The 19,611-nt window shown below is 31.5% G+C and overlaps 1 long non-coding RNA gene and 1 pseudogene across 1 annotated transcript; one reads left to right on the forward strand and one right to left on the reverse strand.

The window, feature by feature from the left end:
• The first annotated feature begins 5,373 nt into the window (after positions 1 to 5,373).
• LOC142518907 (uncharacterized) lies at positions 5,374 to 7,339 on the forward strand. The gene is made up of 2 exons (XR_012813668.1): positions 5,374 to 5,771; positions 6,332 to 7,339. It is a non-coding gene; the product is annotated as an uncharacterized LOC142518907 (long non-coding RNA).
• A 445-nt stretch (positions 7,340 to 7,784) lies between these two features.
• On the reverse strand, positions 7,785 to 18,745 carry LOC142518473 (ubiquitin carboxyl-terminal hydrolase 24-like; annotated as a pseudogene).
• Positions 18,746 to 19,611: the final 866 nt, after the last annotated feature.

The following is a 19,611-nucleotide window of genomic DNA, read 5'->3' on the forward strand; positions in this document are numbered from 1 at the left end:
ATATGGTGACATACCTGCTTTGATTAAACCAAGGTCCAAATGTTCCTTGATTATAATCTGCATATCCCTTGGATCAATGATATTCATTGGGATAGGCTTGCAACAGACAAATTCATACTCTTTGCCTTCCTTAATCTTGAGGCAAGCTTTGAGTTGATTTCTGTCCCACCACGCCAAGGGATCTTCATTGTAATTTTCTTTGATCCTCTTCTTTCCAATGATACCTTAGATTCGAACTCTACTTCATTTGTTTGTAGAGTTATCTTAAGGCATTCTATATCTTCTGGTTGGAGTACTTGATCTGCTCTTAACTGGAGCATTGTTTTTCCAAACCTTCTAGAATCCTTCATTTTTGGGTTTAGAAGTTGTCCTGAATCACCACGCTTGCTGCGAAACAGGATTGGAAATTTTCTGTAAAATGCCTATCGTAGTCTCTGGACTATGATTTTGTGATCACAGGGTATTGTGAAAACTAATCTTTTAGTCTCATTTTCTTGAGTATATGACTTGAACATTTGTAGGAAATTATTTCCTAGTAAAATATCAGCTCCTGTATCATGAAAATAAATTGGTGGTGTTTTTACCTTGTACCAAGGTGTTTGCCCAGCACCGCAAATCATGATTTCAGTCATCTTAATCCCTTTACATAAGATTAAGATTCTTTTGGAAAAATCTCTTCCAGCAATCTTGGGTAATTCTTCTTCCAAATTATTTGGAAAAATTCCTCGTTTTGCTGTACAGATTCCAGCACCTGAATCAATATAAGCAGCAAAATATTCTGCCTTATATTATTCATACAACATTCCTATGGGAATGTATATGGAGAATGGGCTTGTGGTCATTGGATTTTTCACATTTTCTCCTCTGCCATAAACTCCATTCCATACTCTAGACGTTTCCAAGGTTTATGTTCCTCGAGAAACTCTAGTCCAAGAATCAGTCGATCTGATTCTTTCCCTGGAATCCCTTGGATATAGACTTCCAATTCTCCGATATTAATTAGTCCTTGGTAAGTTCCTATCGTAGATTGTTCCAAATAGTATATGGTATTACAAGGAAATTGATTCATTTGCTTCGTAATATCAAATACTATTTCTACTTCCTTCCACCCTTCTGGGCATCTGAGTTTTCCTATCGTAGAAAAACTTTTTAGATCCTGTTGGGTTTCTATGACAGGCTTTTTATCCCATCTATAACTTGTAATTCTATCTCCCTGAAAAGATAGTCTTCTTGATTTCAATCTAAGACTTTGATTCCTTTGTAGAATCGATTTGTCTTGTATTTGGATATCTGTTTCCTGTATTAAAGGAAACTCAACTCTTTCTGGATAAATTGCCTGAGCAACTTATCCGAATATCTCAGGAATTTCAATAAACTCGTTTCTAATTAACAACTCTGAGTGATGTGTATTAGATAGAGCATATGAAATCTGATAGGTAATAGAATATGGTCTATTACCTTCTTTCATCAGCCTCTTTTCCTTGAAATTCGGATGTAATGTCAAGGCTTGGCTGAAATCTCGATCTGCCAAGTTGTAGGCTATCCTTGGATAGATTACTCCTACAATATTTCCTGCACAGAGATTTCCTGAGATTGTTCCCATTACTGAATCTTGTAGATTCCACATTCTTTTATCGCATATAGCAATATCAATAGGTGAATCTATCCCTTCTTTGAAAGCAGCCTTTATCATAATCTGGATTGCTTCAATATGAATCCAAAACATAGTCCTTGCTACTTCTATCTTGAGTTTTTGTAATTCATCCTTAATTTCTTCGGTAGAAATTAACTGCTTCTCCATTCTATTGCCTGTAAGTTCCATAGGGATTGCCATTTTCTTTCTAGAAACTTTATAGATTAGATGATGCTTTCTGTTTCTTAGGCCAATACTTCCTACAAACTTTTCTACCTGTCCTGCAGAGAATCCTTGATATCTCTGTAGGCTATGATTTTCTATCATGATCCTTTGGACCATGTTATGAGATATTGTTGTCTGGCTGAAGAATCCTGACAAATCTTCATGTGTTTCATGTCGAAACACTTCGTCCTCAATCAGATTCCGATTCAGTTCCATCGGATTCTTCTTGACTCAGAACTTCTTCTTCTTCATATATACTCTCATCTGAGGCAATGTCCTCAAATCGGTATACTTGAATAAGATCTTGGTAATAAACTGCTTCTTCAATATCCGGGGTAGGATCAAAGCGTTTAATACCTCTTTTTTCATTTTCTGGACAATTGGTCGAGATATGACCTCTTGCTCCACATGTCCAGCAATTACAATCTTTGAAACTTTCATTAGCCCGAGTATGGGCTTTTCTGAAAGTTTTCTTCGTAGGTGTTCTTCCTGTGCTTCGAGATGTATTCGATGCTTGGGATGATATCCTACTTCTTGATGGTCTATTTCTTTGTCCAGATTTATAAGATCTGGCTTTTTATCTAGACCAAACAGTTCTTGGTTTCCAGGAACTTCTTCCAATTCGAGCATAAGGATGAGTCCTAAAACCTTTTCTCTTGTGCTTCTGTGGTTTACTTCCAATAATTGTTGGAAGATCATTCTCTTTACAACACAAAGAAGTTCTTTTGTTGATACCCCTTAAGCGTTTGTAATTCTTTTGTAATGCTGCCATATGACACCATTCTGCTAACTTTTCTTTAAGGAAAGAGGCTCTTCTTGCCAACGTATCTGGATTACCAGGTACGTATTCCCTTATGAGCATTTCTCTCCAAGGGCTTGGCATTTTTGCGAAGAAAAGCTGCATAGCTATATCTTCTTCGACTTTTGAATTCCATCGATATTTAGTGAATAACATAATGTATTTATCCACTAAACATATATCGTGTAATTCAAGACTATACAGAGCCTGAGTATATTTCTTCCTCTTCTCTGTATCTTAACTATTAAAATAGTCTACCCCTATAAATTGTGCTTTAAATAGGGTAGACATTTTTTCGGCTATCTCGCTTAGAGATTCTCCGGCCAGGACTGACTCCTTCATTTCTAATGAAGTCATGTCCCAAGCAATTTTCATTGATCCCATAAGACTCATTTCTAAGAGTTTAATGAATCCTTCTTTGTTGAGATCAAGTGTTCCTGCTGCGATTCTCATAGCAGATGTCCAATCATCTATGAGATCTTCTCTGTTTTTGAAATCTAATACATCAAGGTTGAGCATAACCCTGTAAGGATGTATAGGATCTAAAACAGTCTTTCCATAGGGTGTTTGGTGCAAGGGAATTTGATTTCTCTTTGACTTTGTTCCCGCTGGGTGTGAACCCCCACCAATATGGAAGTTAGATTGAGATTCTCTCATGTTTACATTCTGAGATCCCGCACTTTCCCTTGGTGGTTCCTGAGAAGATGACCAGGTTATAGCAGGTATCTCACCTCCTGCTGTGTTCATCTTCAGATCTACAACTTTGAGATTTGCGAAGGATTCCGCAAGCTCTAGTAGATCCTCCAGACCAATCCTTTCTAAAATTGTCATCAGATAATTTCTTTTTTGAGACAGATTTAATTAGATTGATCATCTTTTCTTCTTCAGTCAAAGGTTTTGACACCACTCTGGCCTTTCCTTGTTGGTGTAACAAGGGTTCAGTACCAAATGATGGTGGTAACCATTCTCCTGAAGTTCATTTACTAGAACTTGGTTGTTGCTCTAGCTTCTGAATTCTTGTTTGAATATCCTTTAATGATCCAAGAATTTCTTCTTGGTTTTTAAGGATTTCTTCAACTCGTTGGGGTACAAAATATAGCATGTTGCCATAATTTTGTATGGTTTTCTGGATTTCCCTAAGATCTAAAGAGAGCTTTGAGGAGTCTGGTACTATCTCCAGAAACGTATTTGCTTGAATCATAAGTTTACCTGAGAATTTACCTGAGGGTGCTGATGCGTCCCTTTCTGTTTCTGATATCTAACAATAGTTAGATAAACTTGTGTATATTCCAAAATATTGGAATAGCTCTTGTAAATTATTTTTCTCGAACCTAAGTTCGGATTCATAATTTTTTCGAAATTCTCCTTCTCATACAATTAGTTACTATTAATAATAAAATTTGTGTTTGAATTAAATCAACCTTTCGCTCTGATACCATTTGAAAAGCGCGGGGATCAATTAAACTTAAAATAGGAATAAGGGTATTTTTGTCCATTTTAAGGTATTAGGGAGTTTAAAGAAAGGTTTTGAGGTGTAGGGAGTTGGATCAAGATCCTCTACTGTGGGCTCCCCCACAGTAGAGGGTGCAGCGCTATGATTTTAGTCCAATATACTATTAAAAAAACTTATTTTTTAAAAAAATTGGTATTATATTTTTTAATTGTTTCAAAATCAAAATTATATTTTTTATATTAAAATATGTGATTAATAATCCAATTTAAAGTTACAATTTTATTTTTTATTACAAATATATATTGTGGAGCTAAAATGACACTTCTTTTGTTACTTTTTCTTTTATAATTTTTTCAACTCTTTTTTTTAAATATTAATAAAAATTTAATTTTTTTGTTACAAATATGTGATTCCGAACGAACAAAAAAAAAAAGACGGTACATTCAATTTTTTTTATATTATAGTTCTTTTTAAAAAACTATTTTCTCATTTTTTATCTTGGTAATCTTTTATTTAGAAGTTAAAATTTTATTAATCACATATTTGTAAAAAAAAAAAATCTTGTTGACATTTTTATATTCTAATTCGTTCAAAATCACATATTTGTAACAAAAAAATAAATTTTTATGAACATTTTTTTAAAAAAAGAGTTGAAAAAATTATAAAAAAAAAAGTAATAAGAGAGACGTCATTTTAATCTCACAATATATATTTGAAATAAAAAATAAAATTGTAACTTTAAATTTGATTATTAATCACATATTTTAATATAAAAAATATAATTTTGATTTTGAAATAATTAAAATATAAAAATATCAATTTTTTTAAAAAAATAAGTTTTTTTTAATAATGTTATAGACTAAAATCTATAGCACTACACCCTCTACTGTGGGGAGCCCACAGTAGAGGATCTTGATCCATAGAGAGTTTGGGTAAAGTTGAGTTTGAGTTTGGGGATCTACGAGCAATTTATCCTATTATAATATCTATATAAAATGGAAACTATGAAATTAAGGATAATATCTCAATTCTAATCTTTCTCTTCCTCTTGCTCTATTACTGCTTTGCCGCTAATGGACAAGTTTCTAAACCAAAAGTTTGGCTAGAATCAGCCAATTTTAAGAAAGAAAAGTGTCACAAAGGCCAAAAAAGAGGTCCAAGTCATAAACATAATGAGTTGAAGTTCGCATGCAACATCACCCAAAAAGCTCTCGCACCTACCTTACTTCCAGTACTCTGCTATCTTCGTTTTCACACAAAACACATGCAAGGTGTCACATGATATCCATGTAATATCCTTATTTAAAAGCTATCTTTGCCCATAGAATTCACATTAGAGAGGCGAAGAATGGAAGCAATGATAATATACAAAGCTATCTTGATGCTGTGTCTAACCTTGTTCTGTGCTGAAAACACCGTGGTCTCTGCACAATGCCGAGGGGATTTCCAAGGTCTCGTACAGCAATGTGCGAGATATGTTCAAAAGAATGGCCCTACACAAAACCCATCTCAACAATGTTGTGATGTTGTCAAAACAATTGACTTTCCCTGTGTGTGTCCACACATCACCAATGATGTTGAGCAAATAGTTAGCATGGAGAAAGCTGTCTTCGTCGCTCGGTTTTGTGGGAAGCCATTAGCCCATGGAACCAGATGCGGAAGTAAGTAGATGATTTCTAATAAGTTATGTACATTTCTTGATGGTTTCTTACTTGATTCCCATTCTTCTTGTGCTTAGCAGTACCTAGTCTGAGGTCGAATGACTAGTTTCCCTTGATCACCTATGCGTAGTTGGCGAGGAAATATTGAGTCGTGCTGTTGGCCCATGCGGCAGAAAGTATACACTTTTATCTGCTATCGAACACACCGAGAACACTACCAAAACCTTCGTGGTTTGATGACATGATCTCTCTCTAAACGGGAGACAGAACTAGATTCAATTCTCCATCACATTGTTAAAAAGACAATAATATTAATAATAATACACTGGGATACTTAGAAGTTTATTATTTGCAAGCATTTTAATACACACTATAGTGAAATTTACCTCTATTTAATATAGATTATGAATGTATAAAATTCGAAATTTTGCTTAATTCTAACTAGACACATGGAGCAACTTTCCTACTATTTCCTCTAGTTGATCTCAGCAAATACAGCACATGGACATACAAATATATTTATTCATAATTTTGATATTTTTCTACTCTATGTGCTGCAGGTTATATAGTTCCATGAAGTTAAAAGAGTCTCAAAGACAAAAATATGGACTATTCATCATGCACAGTAACTAAAAATTCTCGAATTTATAATAATTTCCGATAGTAATAAAACAGTACTAGTATGTTTACTAGCTAATTATGTAAGAAATTGAAATGTATGGCCTGTTCCAAAAGAACAATGTCGATGTTTAGCATGAATTAATGTATGTCTTACTTTTTGTTGCTCTGGTGCCGGAACTCGAAACGGCAGGTGTTTTTAATTCCCGGAAAATTGATCAAAAAACAGAAGACATCGTGTATAAATAAACTTTAAAAGTGCAAGCAACCCATCCCTAAAAATTATCTTTTTCCTGCTATGATATTAGAGAACACCCATAAATAATAACTAGAACCACAATGAATTTCAATGCGTCGATCCAAGCGGTTCGATCGTGACTCCATCTTTCACTGGAACTGGAACTGGAAGTGGATTCAAGTTATATCTAAATTTGAATGAACATTTTTTTGGATTATTATTATTATTATTTGATTATTTTACACGCTCCAAATGACACAATTTAAACAAACCTATTTTAAAGAGTTACAACTATGATGGCTATAAAATCAAAGAAGAAAATGGCTGTTTCATCATCTGCTGGCAAGATCGTGCACTTTCTCAGTTTCGGCCTGGAGATCTATACGATGCAGCAGATGATCGGTTCAAGTTTCTGCACCTTTGCTGCTTATCTAAAGGAGATATTGAATGGCCTTTTTTCACTTGCTTAATGGCATATAATGCACGGTTAGGTGCAGAACTTCAGTCACTGGCTTCTTCTGAAGTCGAGAGCCGTCTATTTTCCCATTACAGTACTCCGGATGCATGCCTGTGTTAAAGTACTGCATCTCTTGTGTTATTTTACTAGTGTGTATCCCGACTAATGTAATAGGAAATACTGTGGTAGAAAAGAATAATAATGTTACCTAGGATCGTATAGACTCGATGTTGTATCGATATTGCCATTTGTGAAGTGTCCATAAGTAGTGACCTCAACTTTTCCTCTCCTTAAAATCAAATCTTGAGAAGGAAGAGGAAGGATCTTTTTTTACTACTATTTCTTAAGAAAAGTTGCAACAAATACATAGAATCCACATTTTGGAAGTCCTTGAAAAGTGCATTTCAAGTATTAAAGGGAGACAAGTTTTTTGTTGCAGTAAAAAATGCATTTCAATAAGTTTGTACATATAGTTTTAAATCGTTACCTAACACATGAACCAAGCCCCTAGCCCAATTGAGCTCCTGAGTCATGAAGCTTAAGATGTGTTAATTCTTACTGATCCCAAGCTGTATGCAAGAATCCTCAAAATAATTAAGTGTATGATGTGTTGGTAAATATTTTTTTGAAATGATTTGAATGAGCAAGCAAAAGTTTTGTTTCACACGTAATCCTAAAAGAACTTTCTATCAGTAAAAGATAAAAAAAATCCCATAACATTTATCATGTACATAAATCTTAGTAAATTTCATCCACAATTTGTCATCAGATCATATGATATACAATAACGTTAGGCTTCTTCTCTAAATCTCTAAATGAACAAAAATGCCACAGATCTTCTGTAGCTCTTGATTAAGCAACCAGCTGGATCTCTCACTCGCCATCAATAGCAAAATATTTAAGATCGACGGTTCAATGCTTAAGTAACTCACGATAGCCGAATCAATTTTTTTGCCACTACAGTTGTTTGTAGAAGAGAACATATGCCAGATCATGCAACACTTTGCTCGTAGTAATGGCAGTAACGGATGCGTCGTCACAACGTAACCACTGGTTGTTGGGGTGACGCACGTCAGCGGTATAGTGGCCTCTGGATGCTTCCCTCCCATGATGTGTGATGGAGGAAACAAGCTCGTAATTTCGGCCCTGCACATTTTAGGAAATGTAATCCTGCTCAAGTCACTTTTTATTTCACACAAATCATGGACTTGTATGTAACTCCCAATATCTTCATGATTCACAAGCTCAATTAAGAATTTCAAGAATTGGAATTATTAAACGCTTCAAATATTACAATAAAAACTACTAAGAAGCAAGGAAACAAATTGAATCGCACTAAATGCACATAAGGCTGAAAATAAATGAAGCAGAAAATACAGGAAATGAGGAAAGCTTATATCTTTGGTAGTCCCTTTTCACATCTCAAGTTTTTTTAAAACTCTGACCCGGAAACTTACGAGATTTGTAGAGAATTTGACAGCATTTTGAGTGGAGAGTGCAAAAATAAGTATTCCGCATTATCATTCTCACCAATGCTTCCCCACATTTCATGGCCACACCCATACATATTAACTCATGGCAAAAAGCTAAACTTTATGTTTTTTTTTTATAAGAAACTATTTTATTAATATTAAATTTTCAAAAGATTACAGAACGTCGTGGACAAGAGATCCACGATCCACGACGAGTAATTCAAACTAGTAACAATTCAACATAAAATAAAACACCAATCCCTAATAAGATCTGATAGTAGTAAATGCTGAAACTCTGGTATGTTCAGTGTCCATGTTGCCACTCTGATTTTAAGTTTTTCCCACAAATTCTCCGATGGCTCTTCTATGTCTTTGAAGAGTCTGTTGTTGCGCTCCAGCCATATCGACCAAAATAAACAGTGTATAACCATACACCAAAAGTTTCTGCGGCCCTTTCCTTTAAGGTAGCTATGCTCCATGAGGAACATGTCTCTTGAGTTGAGAGGAAAGGTTCATTCAAACCCCAAATAAACTTTATGTTTACATAATGAAACTCAATATGAGTATTTTCGTAAAGTTGATTATTTGTTAGGGATAGATGAGGGAAAAACAAATTATTTGATTGACCTACCAATTTCTAATTTCTCCTCATTTTTAGAACTTCTTCTCATTTTTTATATCTTTTTAGTTAACGTTTTTTTCTAAAATAAAATTTACCCTGCCCATTTTAACTTTTTATGGTATGGACCTAACCACACTGAGATAAAATAAATTTATAACTTAAAGATTTAACTATACCCATTATATTATGAGGGAAAAAAATTCAAACTTGAAGTGCAAATATAATAGAGGTATAAAAAAGGTAGTGGGACATCTTTGAATTTTTTAGTCACACACACACACACATATATAAGTGTGGATAAAGAGCATTGTTTTCAATTATGCATTGACATAATTAATCTTCTATATATACTTTTATGTGTAAATCATGAAACACAATATATTGTATTCTACTTCATTCTTTTTTTTAAAAATATTTTATTTTATTCTATATCTATACATATTATAAAAGTGTGAATCAAGGTCAAAGTTTTTCTATTGTGTAATGTCAACTTTGTCCTTAGTTTGTACATACAGGAAAAATTTAGTGAAGATGTTTTTGTCAAATCAATTATTATGATAAGGACAAAATTGTCAAACTACATTTATGTTAGATAATGATCAAATCTATACAATTATTCATTATAAAAGTGAGAGTTGAACACTTTTTGATAAATATAATAAAATATTAATTAAATCATATTTTGTCAGTTGTCTAGAAGATAGAATAACCAAAATTCATTGATTTTATTTGCTTGTATATTAAGTTAAAATATTTACAAAAAATAAATATAATTTGTAGAATACTGAAATAACAAAATTCTTTGGTTTTATTTGCTTGATGAAACAAACTTTTTTTTTCTTACAAAACACTTAATTTGTGTGGAGATTTGTAGAGGCATCAAATAGAGAAGAATATACATTTCTTCTCATAAGATTTGCTAATGAAGATGGCGAGAATATTGTTTTTCACAGAGTAGAAAAACTGATGACAAAAAAAAAATCATAAAAGCAATATAAATTGAAAATATAAAAGAAGAAAACATTTGACGCAATAATTAATTTAAGGTTTAGAATATGAAATACTACTATATAAACATGAAATGAGTGGATTTGAAGTTTATGATGTTACTTCTCTAAAATAATAAAAATACATTTGAATGTATTGAAATCCATGGATTTGAAATCCTTCCATTCAAGAATAACCTTAGATTTATAACACATAAAATTTTTGAACAAATATCTTTTGCACTCATTTTATAATACATGTAGTACAAATTATATTACATTGAATTTCCTACGGATAATGCTAAAAGTACAACCAATATATCGTACTGCGATATTTACAAAAATTATATCGTGAGATTTTGTTATTATCTAATGAGATTTTATATTTAATTTATAATGAGATTTTAATACATGAAATTTCTGTATTGATTTTTTTGAATTGTAAAAATTATTGTACAAATTTGATTGCACATGTAGCATTACTCATTGTCTATCGACTAATATAGCATGAAATCATTAATATATAATTTTTTGTAAATTAATCTCTTCTGATCTCATTTTTTAACAACAATTATTGATAATAGAAATGTATTTTACGTGCGTCGCACGTGTCTTTAACTAGTACCTATAAAAGTGTGGATGATGGAAAAAATTTCTAAATGTAAACTGACATGATAAAAATAAGCTTGGATTATATTTATATTTTAGTTTGTAGCAGCAAAGTAAGTCATGTTCATGTTCTTAAATGTTTGAGCTAATTAAAAAAATCATTATTAAATTTACTTAATATCGGTATTAATTATTTTTCTCATTTTAATAATTTTCTTGAACTTTCATTTAAATTCTAAATTAAATTAATTATGTTATTTATTGGTCTATTTCACTGTCATTTGAATAAACTCGATGAATTATTAAAAGAAATAATAATAACAATGTAATTAAATTAAAAAATAATTCAAAAACTTATATTTATGAAGGACCCAAATAAAGTATCTGAATACTTTGAATGAAGAGCCATCTAAATAAATTCTACATTAAATATATTGACAAATGAAAAAGAAGAAGGTAAAATCACTATTATTACTTTTAAATTAAATAAATGAATTGAGCTGAAAGAAACATTATATTTAATCAAATTTTTTAAAATTATTTTGTCAAATTACTAATTCCCAACTTCATGAACAAAATTATATTTAATCAAATTCTTTTAAATTTATTTTGTCAAATTACTAATTTCTAACTTCAAGAAAAAATATAATATTTTCTAACCCAAAATTTTGTTGTGAATCTAATATTATTAATCAAGAAATTACTAAATTTGAATCTACATACATTATATGATATGATACTAAAAATATATTTTTGTAAAGCTATTAAAAGAGAAAGAGTTGTGCGGAAAATCAAATCAATTTTTCATTAGTTTTTTCCCACTAATTCTAATAATAAATAAAATAAATTGAATAATTAATTGTTTTAATTCCTCTCCTAACTTCTATTTTATTTGAGTATCTCTAAATTATATATTATCAAATAATACTTAATTATAAGAATAATGACATGACAATTTGTTAGCACTTGTAAAATTAATCTATACAAATATATAATGAAAATTATATTGACAAAAAGGTAATCAAACATTAATTAAACGAATACAATTAATTTGAACGAAAAAATAATAATATATTTTGGGCTCATTCACTTATGTTATTTTTCTTTAGTAAATTGACTTCATTACTAAAAAAAATAGGTATGTGTAGAGGTTGAATATGGTTATCCTATGTAGCATTGTTTGTCTTTTTGTTTTTCAAAGCAAATAGTGGTCGGTTGAATCAAATAAATATGTGCAAATTTGAGTTGAAAGAACGTAAAAAGAATAATTCGGTGCAAATAATTATTTAACTAATATGTCAATTAATTGGTTTATAATGAAACGATTATAAGTTAATTAGGAGAATATTTTTTTGATTTATGATTATTTGCTATTGTTAATGTGAATGTGAGTTAAACAAATTGATTTGTAATGATCTGGATAATATTAAATTTATCTCGTCTCTTCACTTGTTCTTGCATTACATATGTTTACTATTTAATTTACGTTATTTATTCATCTCATGTTTGTTACTATTAAATTTATAATTTCATTTCATTATAATATAATTATTGTTCCTGAAATATTAAACAAATTTAAATTATTTAGCTAACTTTATTTGTCCAATTTTGAAAATCTCAAATCATCTACATAAATCGAATGACTCCATAGGGACATATATTTAAAATTTTAATATCATAAGACATATATGAAAATTGTATTCTATATTATTTTTATTTTTACTAACTTTAATTTTCTAAAATAATTTATTATTAGATTAACGAATCAATGAATATGAACGTCAAATTAAAGCCTAATATTAATCATGATTTAAATTCTATAACCATTAAATTCTCTCTTTAATTTCTTTCAATACTCACAAATGATCCACCTTATTGCAACTATTGTTTGAAATATTTGTTAATTGCTAAGGGCTTGAGATTGAAAAGTCTGAAATTTTCTTGAAAATTGTATTTATGATCATAGTTTTGGCCTCCAGTTTCTCTTCAGGAATTGCATATGGGTAAATGCAAAATGAAGTGAGAGCAATTCATTTAATTTACTTGTTTGGTTGTCATTTTTTTTATTTTCAAGTGTCATGTCATCCATTTTTCCCCTATGGTACTAATTATTTACTTCTATGATATATATTTAGTTAGATGTTGCAATGATAGTAAATCTTTGAGATCAATATATAAATTTGAATTAACATACGTTGTATTATCTATATTTTTTGTATGTCATTTAATCTCCATCTTAATTATTGATTTTTTGTTTTTACTTTCCCTAATGTACGGTGCGTGGAAGGATAAACATTTTTTTGATTGTTTTATATGTGTTTTGTTTATTATGATTTGCTACTAATACAAGTTCTAGAGATTTAATTTTTAACTTCCAATATATATTTTTAATTAATGTTATATATAATTAGTGTTATGCACGTACTTCATACTAGTTTCAATAAAAGTAGATTGGTGTGCAGATCTCAAATTGATGGATGCAGGTGAAAGAGGTTAAATAGTGTTAGTGGTTGAATAGAAGTATAAGATTGTGTATTTAACAGCTGGAATAACAATGTGTCAGCAGCAAGTAAAGAAGAATAGTAAGTTTAGGGAAGTAACAATTGGACGATTGTTTTATGTGGCTGGATGTGTGACACAACTATCAAACCATGTTTGACTCGTTGTACAGTTTAAAAAGTTGAATTTCACTATTATTATCCGCTGTAATTTTTTTGCATAAAAGCAAATGGTCAATCCTACTATTAGCATGAAATTCAGTTTCCATGAGTGGTTGGAGAAATAGTTGAAAAGGAAATTGTTGGCACATAACAATTATCCTAGTTTCTTTATGTGGCATAAGCAGCTGAAATGTCGAGTTCTGTCCCATGTACCGTTCAAAAATTTAGAGTTTCATGAACAATTTCAGCACATACGTATATTAACAAAACGTGAACAGTACATATGATAAATATTAACCCCACTATCAATGTTGTAAATGGCGGGAGGCGGTGGCGGAGCAGTCAGTGACCTCCTACCACCTCAGCCGCCTAGGCAACTGAATTTTTTTTAGCAAATTTTTATAGGTGATTATATATAATTTAGAAATAATCATTATTTTTATGTGATATATGTAATTAAATAATGCTTATGCATAAACAAACTCCATACAATATAATACAATCTAGAAAAAGTGCAAATAAATATATAAATACAAATCAACAAAATAATTAAGGTGGTGACTGATGGCGGCGGCGACTGGAGACGGTTTGAACCAAGTGTTGGAGGACACTTGAAACCAAAAGTAATATAAAAAGTGAGAGGTGTTTTTATTATATCTAGGGTTTTTTTAAATTGATTGACTTTGCCTAATTTTTAAAATTATTTGATTTTAACAGTTAAGTAAGATTTTAAAATCATTGACCGCCTCGGCCGCCAGCTCGCTTGCTTGATAGCCTCGGACCGTCGATAGAGACCACCTTACACAAAGGTGGGACGGTCGAGGGCCACCTACCGCCTAAGTTCCTAGGCGGCCGCCTCGACCATCATTTAGAATACTGTTTTCTATCTTTAACTGCATAGACACAGCCACGAAGAAGCCATATATAGATTTCAAAATGCTGGCGAGCATTATTTATGGTCCAGGGACAAAACCAACCAAAAGGATTTGATCTCACATGCAGGTTTCATGACAATGAAACAGTCACAATTATTAAGCTACATCCAAGAAGCCAGAAATGGTACATAAAAATATTACCTCTGAAGCAGCAGAAACAAGCAGATCACGACTCAGCACCAGTTCAATAGGGAAGTACACTGGTTTGTGTAATTTGGTACTACCACGGCTATCATAGCTGAAGCGCATCAAGTGTAGAATCATTATCTTCGGAAGTGACTGTATTTTTACGGATTTTCTGGCCGCTACTAGTCCAGCCTGAAAGTTAAAAGAAAAGGAACATATCAACCCCATTGAAAAAAATTACGAAAATTTTGAGAATGAAGAAAAAATCAAAATAGTTGACAGTATATGTATTGAATATTTTTCAAAGGCCCGTGACGTGGAAAATTGCAAGTTCATTGAATTGTGATAAGACAAATGAATATTTGAAAAATTAATTATCCTCCAAAAGATATATATTATCATGTCCCATTGATAAAAATGATTTAAACTAAATCGACATACTTTTCCAGTGGACGATGCTCGGTATTCCTCGAGAGTTTCTGGGGCTGAAAAAGAATGAAGAGCATCTTCGATTGTTCGAATTGATTCATGAGAAATATCTAGATGGAGCAGAAGAAATGGCTGAACAGTAGCAGAGGCTTTGTTGCCTGTAAGTAAAAGAATAGGAAACATCATTAATTCTTAAAATAAACATTTCAAAGATATAACATAGAACATTGAACTAGTAATCGAGATCACTGATAATATAACAAGCTTTCAAATGACAACAATAGAATCTTAGCATGGGTGATCATACCACTGAAAAATGCTTATACAACATGACTGACTTGAATTTCCAAGAAGGACAACAAATTTTATTCAACTAATCAAACCTCAGAACGTTGGTAGGATCACTGGGGTTGTTCCCTCAAAATATCTTTGATCCCACAAGCATTTTCAATGTTAAGAAGTACGGTATCACTTTCACCACCACAAAATTTATAATCAAAAGTTGAAATATCCAGGGGATTTGCTATGTCCCACTATGATGACCACAACTAAAATTATGTGAGTGAATTAGATCAATAAAAAATATTTAATTATGGGGGGATCTAAAACTATTAAAGACAATGTGCACTATTTTTTCGTTTGGTTCATCTAATGGCTCATCTAAGTGAGCCTAATTATTATTATAATATAAATCATGAAAACCATTGAAAATCTACAGTGTTCACTCTAATGGGTGTATTGCAATGTATGCTTCTCGCCTATCTTAAAAGTTCTAACTCAATTAGAGCATTAAAATCACAACTATTTAAAAATATGCGAGATTGCTAAGCTGATAAGGTGTTTGCCAGAAAGTAATGCTAAGTTGAGAAAATAAAAAAAGAAAGAGAGAAAAAGGAAACAAAACAAAAACCTTTTAACTGAGAAAAATCAGAAACGGTGGTATGATGGGAAATTTGGAAAAATACAGAGAAAAATACCCACATGGACACCAGTTTGCGTAAACTAAAAGCTGAAGAAGATAATTTGAGACATTCAGTACGAAGTTACTTTTCTGGTCAGAAAAGAATGCATGGATCTTGTCATCTTGATACACATGAAATGGTCCATCGGTTAAATATGTAACCATGCACTCGTACTTATTATAAATTTGTAAGCAACAGTCCAAACATCATACACAAAATGGTACGAGGGTACCCTAGCCAATCACTAGGTAACATACCTTTTGCCTTCACAACACTTCGCAATTGTCCGCCAAATATTTTACTCAGTTCCGAGGGGTTAAAATTTTGGGTTCTTGTCACTGCAGACGTATTCTTAGGGCCAACTGTCTCCCATTCATCATCTTCAGATATAGAAACCAAAGAAGGTTTCCTGCCCATCTAATTGGGGTTGCCCCTCAAACTTTAGCAATTCATCATGCATTTGATGCAAACTGAAACTTAAAAATTCTTGTGCGTCTTCTTGTCTGTGTACAAAGAGCATACAAATGTTTTAACTCCTTAATTGAGAGAGTTTTGCTAGGATATTACGGCACATCAAAATGCATAAACACGATATTTCAACACCAATTTCATAATGCACCTGCAGCTACTTCTAATAAATCATGTGATGTATTGACACAACTCGATATGGAGGCTGATTTCAGTGAATATTTATATGAGTATGATCATTCCTACAAGCCTCGAAGTACTTTTGACATAAGCGATCAAAATTATCAAGTACAATTCAGACTGAAATCAACACTTCATAGCCCAAAGGTGACAAACAATGAAAACTTAGTGGAAAAGCACAAACCTAAGCCTCCCTGAAATGCTAGAGGGAACATCAGGGCTAAAATTTTTCAACACAGCTTCAAACATGATAGGACTGAAAGCCCTTCCAGTTTCAAGTACATTAGTATCTTTCTTCTTTATGTTGGTTCCTCCGGGAAATTCAAATTCCGCAATGAACTCTGCAAATGCATTTAATGTTGGGTAGCCAGCCTATAAACACAAAATGGAATTTATTTTTATTAACACCATAGTATACAAAATCTAACAGCCACATGCCACTTTACAAAGTAAATTGAAGTAAAGAAACCAAACCTTTGGAAAATTCCGATTCCTTAATCCCTGTAGCAGAAAAATAAATGGAGAACAGGACAATAGAGCTTGGAGTGTTGAATTAAGGAAACATAAATTCCCAGAGTTAATTAAACCTCGAGGTAGTAAATCTCGAGCAACTAAAAGGTGGTCATCAGCCTTCTGAGGGGCCAATTCATTATGTGCTTTAACTGATGAGTTATTGGTGGAATCACTGAAGTTTACACCATCAAACTCTTGCAATTGTGAGCTAGATTTTTTAGATGATTTTCTTTCATTATCCAAACCAAGTAATGCAGGAAAGTTTGTCCCACTACTTGTTGCTTGATTTCTCTCATCACAGCCATGATCAAAGTCTGCAGTTCTTCCATTATCTTTCACATTTGGAAAGTAATTACTGGATGGTTTAACAACCAATTGTTCATTTCCCTTTTGCTCTTCAGTGGGATGTGAACAGACTGGTCCATTTGGAGAACCAACTTTCATGCTAGATGTAATGCTAAAACTACCAAATGTCAATTCAGGTATCCCCGTGGAGGAATTGGCTTGAATTTCATTCCTTTCACCATAATTTTTAGCCACAAAAGACGCCTTATTTAGCAAAGATTTGGTTTCGTCCTCTGTGAACGACCCAAAAAGTAACACCTACAGAAGAGGAAAGTAATACTTTCAGCATTTAATTATTTATAGGTCATCAACAGGCACATCTTTGACCGACATTTGTCTTCCCAACAAAAGGCCAGAGAATTAGGTAACAATCAACAATATTGATTAAACTTTTATGTCTTGTCATTCTGCATTAATTTTGCATTGTTTAATGTCATTTTATATCAGTTGTGCCCCCAAATGGTGTACTAGTACAATGTACAGGAGTTTAGCATTAGAAGTTCACTTTATGTGTCAATCATTTAAAGAATAATATCAGTGAAAATCTACTAATTTTTCCATTCCAGGACTCATTGAAGAGTCTTGATGTATTACCGTCTTTTTTGGTGACAGTAAGTTCAACAGAACAATGCACAAAAACAGGATACATGCAACTACAAAGCACCGTTAGATCAGTATCAGGCCTTGTTAAATACAGACCAATTAAAGTAAGGTATCGTCTTAATGGTACAGAGTAAATTTTGAATCTTTTTAATAACGCCTCACTTCAAACCAAAAATCCAGAGAGTCCACATTTCAAAATCATCTCTTATAAAAAAAAAAATTAAAAGACAGAACAGTAAAACTCCAAGGCCAAGAAAATATATAATAAAACCATATTTACATAATGCCCACATAAAAATGTGGAAAACCCATCAAAACCATAGACTAGTATCAGGATTACAATATCGAAACAAAGACAACTGAAAGCAATGTCAACCGAATAAAGGGTTTTTGAATAAGAGAACCGACCTTCGAGGGATCACCCATGTTGCGAAGAAGTTGATTCAGAAACTTAGGACACTAGCTTCTGGGTATGTAATAAAGAAGGAAACGTCTAGGAAAGCTTCTGGTAAAGAGTAAGGAAAGATGAGGAACTTTATTTTCAGAGGTGACAGAGAAGGTTGAAGAAGACATATGAAAGAAAGACAACACTGAACAGAACTTTGACCTCAATCAGGCGCATCAACAAATTCAAGCAATGGGATTTGCTTTGATCTCCGGAGGAAGAAGAAAGATTGAAACTTTGATGAGAATTTTTGCTAGTTTTTGGACTATATCAAAGTTTTAGGTTTGCACAAGAGTAGTGCGGTGCAGGTTAGGATATATAGTCTCGCAGATATTGGTTTCTATTTTTTATATTTAAAAAAACGAATAATAATAATAATAATAATAATAATAATAACAATAATAATAATAATAATAATAATAATAATAATAAAAGGGAAATTTGTTTTTGATTGATTACAAACTAATTAGATTTAGAATTTATTGGAATTCACTATTAAAATTAGGATTTTTAAAAAAAAATTCTAACAGGACTAGAAGATAAAAATAGTATAATTAAATTAAAAATAAAAATTTCAAAAAAAATTTATTTAAAAATTTAAAATTTATTATTAAATGAATTTAACTGACAAATAAATTTTTTTTTATAAATTTTAAAATTTTCAACTTCAAATTTATCCATTCAAATATATATTTAGATTTTTTTTCACTCTGTTGACTGATGGTCCTTGCAATATAATTGTATAAGATCTGGGTTCAAAAATTTTAAGATATGATATATAAATTAATATTTTATTATATTGAATTTTACAAGATTTATTTATATGACACATAATTGAAATAAAAAGATTTTAACTATAAAATTTGAAAATTTCAGAAGAGCCATTACTTTTGAGAAAGAAAAATTTAGTTTATTTAGACAACACTTGATCTTTACACGATTTACTTGAAATTATAAAACACAAAAAAATAAAAAATAAAAATCAAGAAATAAGACACACAAATATAATTATTATCGATATTTATACATTTCTTATAAACTACCTTAAGTCTGTACTAGTAATTTGTTTCTAGTTTTTTTTATAAAAAAATGGGATAATAAAATCATTATAAAATTTTATTAGCATGTATAGTAGCTTTGGTTAAAATGTGGTCTGATTTTATTAAATTATA

Source organism: Primulina tabacum, chromosome 11 (assembly GCF_025594145.1).
Source record: "Primulina tabacum isolate GXHZ01 chromosome 11, ASM2559414v2, whole genome shotgun sequence".
Lineage (NCBI taxonomy): Eukaryota > Viridiplantae > Streptophyta > Magnoliopsida > Lamiales > Gesneriaceae > Primulina > Primulina tabacum.